Source organism: Muntiacus reevesi, chromosome X (genome assembly GCF_963930625.1).
Source record: "Muntiacus reevesi chromosome X, mMunRee1.1, whole genome shotgun sequence".
Taxonomy (NCBI): Eukaryota; Metazoa; Chordata; class Mammalia; order Artiodactyla; family Cervidae; genus Muntiacus; species Muntiacus reevesi.
Window position 1 is genome coordinate 7,580,943 of NC_089271.1, and position 12,643 is coordinate 7,593,585.

Consider the following 12,643-nt stretch of genomic DNA (forward strand, 5'->3'; position numbering starts at 1 on the left):
GGGGCTGGGGAGTTTGGAGGACACAGTGAGCATTTCAGGGGGTCGGTAAGTATCTGGGGGAGCCAGTGAGCATTTTGTGGAGCTGGTGAGTTTGGAAGCCTGAGCAAAGGTCTAGGACCCTGGTGTTCATGAAGTCTGCTGACCACTCAGAGGGCCAGATGAGCAGGACGACAGGACCAGCTATGTGCTGGGTTTGCTGGCCCTGCACTGCTCCATCCATTCATTCACCTGAGAACTATTTCCTGAGCGCCTCTGTTTCCATCCCCACCCACAGACGTGCATGAGGTCACACGGGGCCTCCTCCAGTGCCTCACCGTGGGCCAGCGGGGGCAGAACCTGACCTCACCGGCACGCGCCCCACCTGCTCACCTGAGTGGCCTGAGAACTCAGAGGGCGCGGCAGACTCACAGGAGGAAGAGCCATCAGGGTGTGCAGATGCACCCGGCTTGCTCCCTGGGGTGCTGTCTGAGGCCTCGCGGCTGGGTGGCACTACTGCTGAGCACTCCTGAATCTGCACTGGGAAACCAGAGAGCTGGGGTTCGGAGACAAGGAAGAGAGGACAGGTGACCCACACCTATGTGCCTGGGAGATGGGAGAGTGTCTTGCAAGTACAGGATTGGTGTCCACAGGCGATGGGACATTATTCCTCCCATCACAGTGAACCCACCACCATCTCAGGCCAGTGCAAATGGGAAGATGAAGCGCTTGTGACACCCTGACCCAGATTCTGATGGAACAGAGGTCCAGGGATGTGGAGACAGGACGACTCAGGAGTGGGCAGGTGACCTGTGCTAGGTGGAGAGTTGTGGAAAGGACACCCAGTGGGCAGGTGACCTGTATAATGGGGAGGTCTCCTCTGTGAGGGGAAGACAAAGACACACACCCACAGGTGTCCGCAGGATGGTGACACAGACACACCAAAGGAGCCCTATGTGGCGGGGCACACACATCCACGGGGGCTCCCCACGGTGTGGTGCTTGGGGTTCTGACATACTGTTTTGCTGTGTGTTCTACTTGCATCTCGTTGACTACTCGGATTAGAGAAGAGACTCTTATTCTGAAGGGTTATTGTGAAGAGGAAAGGGGCCTATTACAGGAGGATGAGCTCTTCAGGGAGAAGGACTATTATTCTAGAGGGGGGATGATTACATAGAGGTAGGACTTTATTTGTACAAGGGGCAACATTACTGTAGAGAGCTGGCTAATATGATAGAGGGGAGATACAACAATAAATAGGGCTATGGCCATGTAGGGGGTATATCACTGTGGAGAAAGTGAAAGTTCATCAGTCGTGTCTGACTCTAGACAGGCCATGGAATTCTCCAGGCCAGAATACTGGAGTGGGTAACCTTTCCCTTCTCCAGGGGATCTTCCCAACCCAGGGACTGAACCCAGGTCTCCCGCAATGCAGGCAGATTCTTTACCAGCTGAGCCACCAGGGAAGCCCTACTGTGGAGAGGGGACTCATAATCAAGGAGGACCCTTACTGTAGTGGGGGACTATTACTGTGGAGGGGGGAAAATTATTATTGGGGGGGCTCTGACACTGTGGGGATTGTTACAATAGGGGGACTCTGATACTGTGGGGGCTGTTACAGTAGAGGAGGGACTATGACAATACAGAGAAATATTATAATACAGGGAACTTTTACAATAGAGGGGGGCCATTCTGAAGAGGGGGGTTATTACAGAAGAGGCAGAACTATTTATGGAGGGAAGAGTCTTACCATAGAGGGGGCTATTACAATAAAGGAGGACTCTCTCTGTTGAGAGAGGACTGCTATAGTATATGTGAGACTATTATAGTAGAGGGTGGTCTATCTATTGTAGAGGGGGAACTATTACTGAGCAGAGGGAACTACAATAAAGAGAGAGGGACTATTAGAGTAGAAGAGGACGACTACCTTAGAGGGGACTATTATAATGAACGGAGGTCTGTAACTGCAGACAGGGACTATTACAATAGAAAGGGACTACTGAAACTGAGGAAGACTATTACTACAGAGGGGGGACTATTATGATAGGGAAGGGACTACTAATATAGAGTAGGGACAACAGAAGGGGACTATTAGTGTAGAGGGGAAACCATGACAATAGAGGCAGGACTGTTATAGTAGAAGGGGGACTTTGACTGTGGAAGGGGAATAGTGACAACAGAGGGAGATTATTTGATGAGAGACTATTACCACAGAGACAGACTTCTTACAACATGGAGTGGACCATGACAGTAGATGGGGATTTTTACTGTAGAGGGAGATTATAGCAACGGAGGACTTTTACTCTAGAAGGGGGATACTAGAGGCAGACTGTTATCATTGAAGCGTACTACTACAATCAAGGAGGAGTATTATTGCAGAGAGGGGACTATGACAGTACTACTGTAGAAAGGGAACTTTGACAATAGAGGGGGGACTATCACTATATAGCAGGACTATGACATTAGAGGGGGGTTATTTCAGCAGGGGAGAGGTTTTTACTGCAGAGGGGGGATTATGACAATAGAAAGTGAAGTATGACAATAGACACAGGACTATGAGTGTATGGGGTGGAGGACTATGACAATAAAGGAGAACTCTTACTCTATTAGTTCTCTAATAGAGAACTGTTACTCCATAGGGGAAATGGTTACTATGACACTAGAGAGGAGCTAATACTGTAGAAGAACTATTACTATGGGGGCGGGCTATGATAATAGAAGGGGAGTAATAAAAGCAACCCACTCCAATACTCTTGCCTGGAAAATCCCATGGACGGAGGAGCCTGGTGGACTGCAGTCCATGCGGTCGCAAAGAGTCGGACACGACTGAGCAACTTCACTTTCTGTCACTTTTCATTATTATAGAGGGGGGACTATGACAGTAGAGGAGCACAGTTACTGTAGAAGTGGAATTTTGAGAAAAGAGGGCTATTACTCTAAACACTATGACATTAGTGTTGGTCGCTCAGTCGTGTCCAACTCTTTTCAACTCCATGAACTGACTGCATGGAGCCCGCCAAGCTCCTCTGTCCATGGGATTATCCAGGCAAGAATACTGGAGTGGGTTGCCATGCTTTTCTCCAACTATGATATTAGAGGGGGCTATTACTATAGAAGGGGAACTATTACTGTAGAGGGAAGACTATGACAATAGGAGGGGAGTATTACTGTAGAGGGGGGACTACGACAACAGAAGGGGACTATTACTGTAGAGGGGGTACTATGACAACAGAAGGGAACTATTACTATAGAGAGGGGACCTTAAGAATAGATACAACCCCTGTCCGTAGAGAGCAGTAAACACAAAAATAAAGGCCCAGGCGTATGTTTGCCATGAAAGCAGTCCTGATGGCACGTGGACCACAGGCCTTGACTCGGGAGGAGCTGTGAGGGGAGGCTTCTGCCCAGGCAGGGAAAGTGGCTGCAGTTGGGGCTGGGCAGGCGGAACCAGTGGGTCACAGACCCAAGTTCTGACTGGTCCTGGGAATGACCGGGTCAGCCCCAACTGATGATTCTGGGGAGGAACTGGTCTGTTGTGGCCAGGTCAGGGAAGTGAGGATCTGAGTCTCTATAGGGAGGGGTCTTTGCAGAAACTGTTCCCAGGACATGGTGGGTGAGGCAGGGGGTTCCTGGACCCTCAGATCACCTTCAACACCACGAAGAGGGCTCTGTCCCCTCTCCCACGTGGAAAGACAAGGCACAGGGGCTTGGGAGTGAGATCAGGATCTGGGTGGGTGGACAAAAGTCCGCAGCCGCCACTCAGAAGTCATGGTTCACGTCTCCAGGTGATTCTGTTTTAAATCATTCTGTTTTAAAGCATGATGGGATGGCCATGCTTGGCCCCATGTGGGTAAAGTCTCTATAGTGTTTTTACTCATCTGTCCCCGCTCCACCAGGACACCCACCCAGAACAGGAGAGAGGGGACACTCAGACCCTGACCAGAGGCAATCCCAGCTTCATAGCTGCTCAGGTGGGTGCTTCATTCTGGGAGCCTCTCCAGTCACTTTTACTGCAGCAACACCCACCCGATGGAGAGAGCGCCTCTGGGGAGTGAAGGCGGTGTGACCTAGTGTCTGGGCTCCATAGCCCCTAGGATGGAAGCCCCCATCCCTGGAGACCCCACAGGCTCAACTGGGCCCCTCTCAGCCCCAAGAGGAGGGGTTAGTGCACAGCGCGAGGGTGGGGGACCCTCTGGAGGGGAACGCCAGCTCTAGCCTCAGGGAGAACAGACTTGAGCTGCTGGGGTCTGTCTGGTGGTCCATCTCCTCCCTCCCTTGCTCCCCCTCAAACCCTCACTTCACCTCCTGTGTCTCTCTCCCCTCGCTCTGCTTCTGTCTGTCTCTCTTCATGTCTCTGTCCATTTCTCTCTGTGTCTTAGTCTCTCTGTCTCTAGAGCTCTTCTCCCCTCTCCACCACCCAATCCTCCTTTCTCTTGGAGAGAAGTCCGCTGTTTCTCGTTTCTCAGAGCTACGCCTCCACGCCACCAGCACTGGGTCTTCTGCACGTCCTGATTTAATTACGCAAAGCCCCATTTCCTCCCCCAGATATCCCAGGCTCGACCTCTGATGGGCTGGCAGGTGAACTCGCCCGGCTCCTTCCTGTGCCACCAAGGCGAACGCGGACTGGATGTCAGCGCTGAGTTCTAAGCTCTGGGATGTGCCCCTGCACCACCTCTCCATCTCAGGTGAGGCCCCGCAGGCTCGGCTCGGCGGGGATGCGGCTGCAAGACGGGTCCGAGTGTGGGAAGCCTCAGGGCCAAACATGCACCCATGCAGGCACACACAGGCACACTGAACACACACACACACACCAAACACACACACATAGATACACCAAACACACACACACACACGCACACACACACACCCCAAACACGCACGCACACACACTGCACACACACACCAAACACACATGCACACACACACCAAACACACATGCACACACACACACCAAACACACACACACATGCACACACACACACATGCACACGCACGCACACACACTGCACACACATACATACACACACCAGCACCTTCCCTTCTCTGTCCACTTTATTCCATTCAACCTGGAAGGTATGTGAACCTCCGAGAGCCTGCCTTGAGGACACATGCCAGCCACCCTGGGGAGGGGTTGTGCTTTCTCAGCCACTCTGTCCTACTCCTGGGGACCCCTTACCTTTCCACCCACCTTTTCCATCAGACTTGTGCTGCACCTTCTGCACTTGAGCCTGGACGGCCCAGAGTTTAAGGTGTCCACCTCTCCCCAAACAACTCGATAAGTGGTACCGGAACTATCTAATTAAAATGAGGAACCTTTGACTCCAGCCAGTTTGGTTGCAAAAATGCTGCAAAGCTCAGCCATGGGCGGGCATCTCGGCTTGGGGATGCCCCATGGTGACCAGGCCGGCAGGCACTTCCAGGGTGACACAGCAGTGCTCAGGCCATCAGAGGGGCGGCCACCAGACACCATGGCCTGGGAGGGGAGGGTCCCTGCCACACAGCACCACCCTGCTCACCTCCTAGAGGTGCAAACGCGCCCCATTCTCCACCAGCACTCCTCTGGCCGCGCGGACACCGGGAACTGACCTGGCTCTGTGTCCCTGGGCACTGCCCGCTGGGAGCGCACATGGACAGTTGGACAAACAGGAAGTGCTGTTTTCTATGGAAGGCAGCTTTAGACTCTTTCTCACCCTCTTGACAGCTGTGGGGTTCTATGCCAGTCACCCCATCCCTGGGAGGAGGGGCCCCTACGTGGCCCTGCCCTTGAGGGTGTGGAGCAGACAGGGAACCATGGACCCGGTCTCTCAGCCCTTCCAGGTGCTTGCCCGTGGGGAAGGCTGTGGGGGCCCCACAAGGAGGAGGCTTCCAAGTCTTCAGGCCTCCTCCATCCAGAGGGGCCCTTGGCCGCTCTCCTTCCTGTACCCCGTATATAATAACCCGTGATGCCTCTCCCCCAAGCCCGGGCACCACTCATCTGCTTCTGTATTGTAAATTGGCCTGTTCTGGACATCTCTTATAAATGGACACGTAACATGTGTCCCTCTGTGTCTGCTTCTCTCACTGATCATCGTGTGTTCAAGGTCCATCCACGATGTAGGGTGTGTCAGAACGTCACTCCTTTTCATGGTGAGTCATACACCACTGTGTGCAAGGACCAGAGGCTGCTGACCCACCCATCCATCCATCCACCCACACACCCACCCACCCACTCACCTATCCATCCCCTCACCCATCCATCTAACCACCATCCCATTCATCCATAAATCCACCTATCCATCATGCATCCATCCATCCACCAACCAGTCCATCATCCACCCATCCACCGATCCAACCCCACTGGCCCATCCATTGTCCACCCTCCATCTATCCATCCATCCACCCACCATCCATCCATTCATCCGTCCACTTGTCTATCCACCCATCCATTCACTCTTCCGTAACATCATCAAATCAAATTATATTATGAACTTGTAAATCCTCCTTCCCAGCCCTTGACCCTAAGAATAAATAAGAAAAAAGAGAGAGAGAGAGAGAGAGAGAAATAAAGCTAGCCTAAATCTATGTTCAGAGACGGAAGGGAAAGATTTCTGGATTGTACCCAGGTGACCACTAAAGTGTGAACCTCTCCACACTGTCTCTGAAACAGATCACAAAATAAATGAAACCACACATGACCCACAACACTGGCGTCATAAAGAGCCTAAAAATACTATGAATAACTTCAAAGTACTTGTAACTAGAGAGGATCTGTCTGTGCTTAGTTGTGTCCGACTCTTTGCAACAACATGGACTGTACCCACCAGGCTCCTCTGTCCATGGGATTCTCCAGGCAAGAATAATGCAGTGTGTTGTCATTCCCTTCCCAGGGGATCTTCCCAACCCAGGGATCACCCCTGCATCTTTTATGTCTCTTGCTTTGGCACACAGGGTCTTTGCCACGAGCACCACCTGGGAAACAACAAACCATAAAATCAAAGTGGTCTTAAGCCTTTCCTGTCTAAAAACAGGATTCCTTAAATAAATTGCTCTTCACTTTCTCACATCTGCAGGGACCCCATTCCAAGATAAGATTCAGCTCCCAGGTCTCAGTGGATATGTCTTTAGGGACTCACCGAGCCCTGCGGCACTACAGCTGTGCGTCCTGAAGGAGGCTTGGGGGCACAGAAGACAGGCTTGTCTCCCGCCTTGTTTGCCTGCAAGGAGTCACGACACGATGACATACCGCCTGAACAAGAAGTCACCCATCTCTCACAAGGAGTCAAGGCTGCTGAGCTTTGGGGCAAAGTTCTGTCATGTCACCCTGCCCGTGGTGCTCAAGTGGTCCATCACCCAGGTGAGGGTCTGCAGGCACGTCTGGGCCCTGGCCCCAGCTCCAGCTGCTGGTGTCACCCACAGGGGGCAGTGTCCTTATCCCTGTTGGGGAAACGGGATTGAGAACAAACCTGCTGTAAAGCAGAATTGTTGTTTAGTCGCTCAGTCATGTATGACTCATTGCAACCCCATGGATGTAGTCCGCCAGGCTTCTCTCTCCATGGGGATCTCCAGGCAAGAATACTGGAGTGGGTTGCCATGCCCTCCTCCAGGGGATCTTCCCCACCCAGAGAGCCTCCCAGAAAGGTAGGAAAGGACACAGCTTTACTCTGGAACCAGCCCGAAGCCAGAGTGGGACCCATGGACTAAGAGCATCACAGTCTGAAGTTACAGAGGCTGGGCAAGCTGGGGGGGGGGGGGGAGGTTGGGTCCCGCACTTTGTGCAGCTGAGCTGACACCAGAGCTCCTTCCTGGTCCCAGATAAGCAATAGTTGAGTTCCCATGTCCTCTGAGGTGGGTTTGTGTTTGCACCCCGGCACCGCCTCCAGGGAGACTTTCTTGGTGGCTCAGACAGTAAAGAATCAGCCTGCAATGCAGCGGACACAGGTTTGCTCATTGGGACGGGAAGATCCGTGGAGGAGAAAATGGCACCCCACTGTAGTATTCTCACCTGGGAAATCCCATGGACAGAGGAGCCTGGCAGGCTACAGCCCCTGGGGTCACAGAGTCGAGACGACAGAAGCGACTGAGAACACACGCACACACTCCCACCCCTCCCCTGCAGTGCTCCTCCTGGGTGGATCGGGGCTTTTATGGGGTGGAGAGAAGCCGGGGTGGGAAGCAGTCATTGTGGAGGATGTAGAGGAGTCAATGCTGGGGGCCCTGTCTGCGGGGAGGGGGCACCCGACTGACAGTGGTCCTGTCACTGGCACATGTTAGCCAGGGGTTGGAGGCTGGACTGGGTAGAGAACCCACCTGGGCCCAGGTGCCCCCAGGAGCAGGGGCCCACCTGGAGGGGACAGATGGCTGTCAAGCACAGCTCTTGCCTTGTGTAACTGCTTTCTCCTGGGAGATCCCTGGTTGCTAGAATCTTCCTCAGGGGATCTGACGGGCAGAGAGCCAGGGCTGGAATGTGGGCAAACCTCATTCCTGCTTGCATCAGGTGCCTGCAGCCTGGCCTTAAGAGCTCACACCCAGAGAAGGGACCGAGCAGGAGGGGGTCCACCAGAGCCCGGGAGTCCTGCAGGACTTGGGTCCTTCTGCTCTGAGGGTCCCTTGGTGTCAGGGTCCCTGTGTTCTGCGTTACTCGAGGGCAGGGTCCCTCCATCCTGGGGGGCCTTGGTGCTGGGGTCTCAAGTGGTATGACTGTCAAGAGAACCGGGGTGAGTGCGGGGTGGGGGGCATGGGTGGTGGTATTTCAAGGGGTGTTGAAGGTCATTCTCTGCAGCAGCACTTAATTTAATCCTTGTAGAGGTGGATGGCAAGTGCCTGTGTGTAGCTGACAATATTCGTATGAGTCTTTTCTTTTTCTTTTAATTTGGATTGGGGGGGCACTGTGACTTCCTTTCCTATTTTTTATCATTATGTTTTTTTTTCTTTTCTCATCATGACTCTCTGTAGAGGACACAGTACCATTTTCAGCTACTAGTTTATGTTAATATTAGTTTTTGCTTTTTCTTTTATTTTGGATGGAGAGAATCTATTATTTTCTTTCCCATTTTTTAACCTTGTTTTTTTTTTTTCTTTTTCCATTATGACTCCTTGTAGAGGACACAGTACATTTTCTGCTACAAATTTATATTAGGGCTTCCCTGGTGGCTCAGTTGGCAAAGAATCTGCTTGCAATGTGGGTGACATGGGTTTGATTCCGGGGTTGGGAAGATCTCCTGGAGAAGGGAATGGAAACCCACTCCAGTCATCTTGCCTGGATAATTCCATGGACAGAGGGGTCTGGTGGGCTACCGTCCATCAGGTCGAAAAGAGTTGGAAACAACTGAACAACTTTCACTTTTCAATTTATGTTAAAGTTATTTTTTGCTTTTTCCTGTCTTATTTGTGTGGTGGGCAGATGTTTCTTCCTTTCATTCTCCCCTCTTGATTCCTTCTTGCCTTTCCTAGAGCTGTTTGTGGGGTGGGCACAGACCTTTGTGGGTCTTGTGTGTCCTCATGTCCAAGGGTCCAGCTTGGGTGTTTGGAGCCCAGGCTGTTGAACCCACAGGGAGCTTCCACCCAGGGACTGCCTGAGAAGAGAGTGAGGCTGGACTCTGTAGGAACACTCCCCCAAGACCACAATCTGGACCCGGGCTCTGTGCTCCACGTGACCAGTGACCCTGGAGGCCCTGTTCCCAGAAGCAGGGCCTCAACCCCGGCAGCACCAACACTGTTGGTTTTGCAGTGGACGGTGTGGCCAAGTCACTTACTGTTTCACTCTGGCCTCGGCCCCGGTGCCCCACCACAGAACCTAACGACCCTTGGGGTCTGGAGGTTCCGGCCTGCCTCAGTCTGCATGTGCCCTGCTGGCCTCCCACAGTCACTGCAGTACAGACTTCTCACAGTATTATAAGCACTGCTCTCTGCGGCTGTGCACACACACACACATGCATATCCGTGCACACACAGACCCTGAACACACGCACAGATGTGTGGTCACCTGTACCTACAGGAGCATGTACATATGCACACAAACAAACACATACACACACACACCAGAGCAATGCCACAGCTCCCCACTGCCACTCAGGAGAGGCTGGGTCCCTTGGGAGCAGGCGCCATGCTTTATGTCTTTGTGTGTCAGGACCCCCAACCCGTCTGTAGAGGGGTTGTGCTGGGGAGAAGTCCCCACCCACGCCCCTGTCTCTCACTACAAGGCCCCTCTCCTCCACCCCCGCCCAGAACACCCTCACAGAGATCTCGGCGTGGCTGGAGAACCAACCCCTGGAGGTGGTTATCCTGGCATACAGGAACTTCAAGGGCATGATGGAGGACCTGCATGAGTAGCTGATGGGCTGCATCAAGAACATCTCTGGGGACATGCTGTGTCCCCGTGGGGTGAGCAGAGGCCAAAGGCCCCCCATGCTCTTGGCAGCGGGAGCACTAGGATTCACTGTAATCAGACTATCTGCTCACTGCATGAGGCTGATTCAGACACCTGATGACACCATTCACGAGACCCCAGTAATCCACCCACCACTGTCTCCACTGAAACACCCCAGTAACCAGCCCATCACTGGTCACAGGCACGCCCAATAATCCATCCTGCCTGGTCTCTATTCAGACACTCCCCAAATTGATCAATCACGCCTCGAGATGCCCCAGTAATCCACCCGCTGTTTCTTATCAGGAATCCCAATAATCCATCCACACCTGTTTCCATTCAGGCACCCCAATGATTGACCCATCACTGCTCAAGACACCCAAGTAATCTACCCACCACTGTCTCCACTCAAACACCCCAAAAATCTACCAATCACTGCTCAAGACACCCCAATAACCCACCCATCACCATCTCCACTCAGACACCCCAGTAATCTACCCACTAGTGTCTCTACTCAGACATGCCATTATTCCACCCATGACTGTCTCTTCTCACAGAGAACCCAATAACCAGCCCATCACTGCTCATAGAACCCCCAATAATCCACACACCACTGTAGCTTCTAGGACACCCCCAATAACTGACACATCGTGTCACAAGGTACCCCAATAACCCCTGTGAACATGTCTCATGGGTACCTGGATGATTCAACCCACAGGAGGTGCCGACTCTGTGCTAGCTGTGGTCCCAGGAACAGCAGGTCATCCTGTCATACAAGGACGAGGCATCCATGAGTCAGCATGCAGAACTGTGGCCCAGTATCCCCTACTGGTGGGGGAACCAGGTGAAGCCCCGAGCCCTAGTCCACTACCTGGAGCACATGAAGAGCTGCAGCCACCCAGGTGAGTGCCGCCTTCACACCAGGACAACTGGTCACACGCAAGTCCTAGCGAATGGGGCTGGCTTTGGGTTCAAGAGGAGAAATGGAACAGGATGTATTAGGGGACATTATTCTGTTCACCACATGGGGACCAGGGCATGGACATTCTTGGGGATGTTACTGTGTCCACCACAGGGGGTCAGGATGTAGACAGGATGTGAACATCTGTGCAGACATTATTGTGTCCACCACACGGGGTCAGGATGTGGACATCTCCTGGGTCACTGTCCAGCCCGCCTGCCCTCTGTAACAGGAGAAATTTGTGAGTCAAAACCCCTGTGAGCCCCTGCTGTCTGAACTTTGGTCTCTGTCAGACATCTGAATCTCTGACCGCTGCAGAGGCCAGAGTCTGGGTATGTGACGGCACAGGTTGGTGACTGGGTGGGCAGGTGACCCCATGGGTTACTGGTCACATGGGCAAAAGACCCTGTGGGTTGGTGACCACGTGGGTGGGTGACCGTGCAGGTGGGTGATGGTGTGAGTGGGTAATCATGTGGACAGGTGACCTCAAGACCTTGCATGTTAGTGACCCCATGGGTGGGTGACCACGTGGGTTGGTGGCCACGTGGAGGGATCACTGCATGGGGTAGTGACCCCATGGGGGGTGACCATGTGAGTCCATGACCACATGGTTTGGTTGGCCACATGACTCCGTGGGTTAGTGACTGCACACGTGGGCGGCTGACCCCACAGCTGGCACCAAGAACAGCAGCCCCTCTCTTGTCCCAGGCAGGCTGTTCATGGCCGGCATCAACCTCATGGAGAACCCGGAGTTTGTCCTCGTCCACCCCGCCTGGTCCCTGGAGAAGCTGACCCAGTGGGGGCTCCCCTACCTTTGCACATGGGTGTGGGGCCAGTGACGGGGGTCGGCCACCGGCTGTACCAACACCATTGCAGGCGACTTCATCTGGGCCGACGGGTGTGTTGCCGACGACATCAGGTTGAACCGGAAGCTGCTTGAGGCTGATGGATGGCGCATGTGTGGAGCTGGGCATCAAGGAGGATGCATCACAGTCACGCGCTGTGATGTTTCCGGCATGAACCGGAAGCCACCTCGGGGCTGACGGACAGCACACTGAGGGGCTGAGCGATGCGGAGGCCGCTCCTCGTTCGCATCCTGTGACGTCACTGGGCTGAACCGGAAGCTGCTTCGAGGCCTACGGACGGCGCGTGAGTGGAGCTGGGTTTCGCGGAGGGTGCGTCTCAGTCACGTCCTGTGACGTCACCAGCCTAAACTGGAAGCCGCCTAGGGGCTGACGGACGGCGCTTTTAGGAGCTGGGCATTGCGGAGGCTATTCTCAGCCCTGTCCTGCGGGGCTGGTCATCCGTCCGCCAGTCCACTGAATGTGGGTTACTGCAGAGGTGGGGCCAGGTGGCAGGGT

At 53.5% G+C, this 12,643-nt stretch overlaps 1 pseudogene; it reads left to right on the forward strand.

Annotated features, from left to right (window-relative positions):
• The first annotated feature begins 7,189 nt into the window (after window positions 1-7,189).
• LOC136153946 (PI-PLC X domain-containing protein 1-like) lies at window positions 7,190-12,325 on the forward strand (annotated as a pseudogene).
• The last annotated feature ends 318 nt before the right edge of the window (window positions 12,326-12,643 follow it).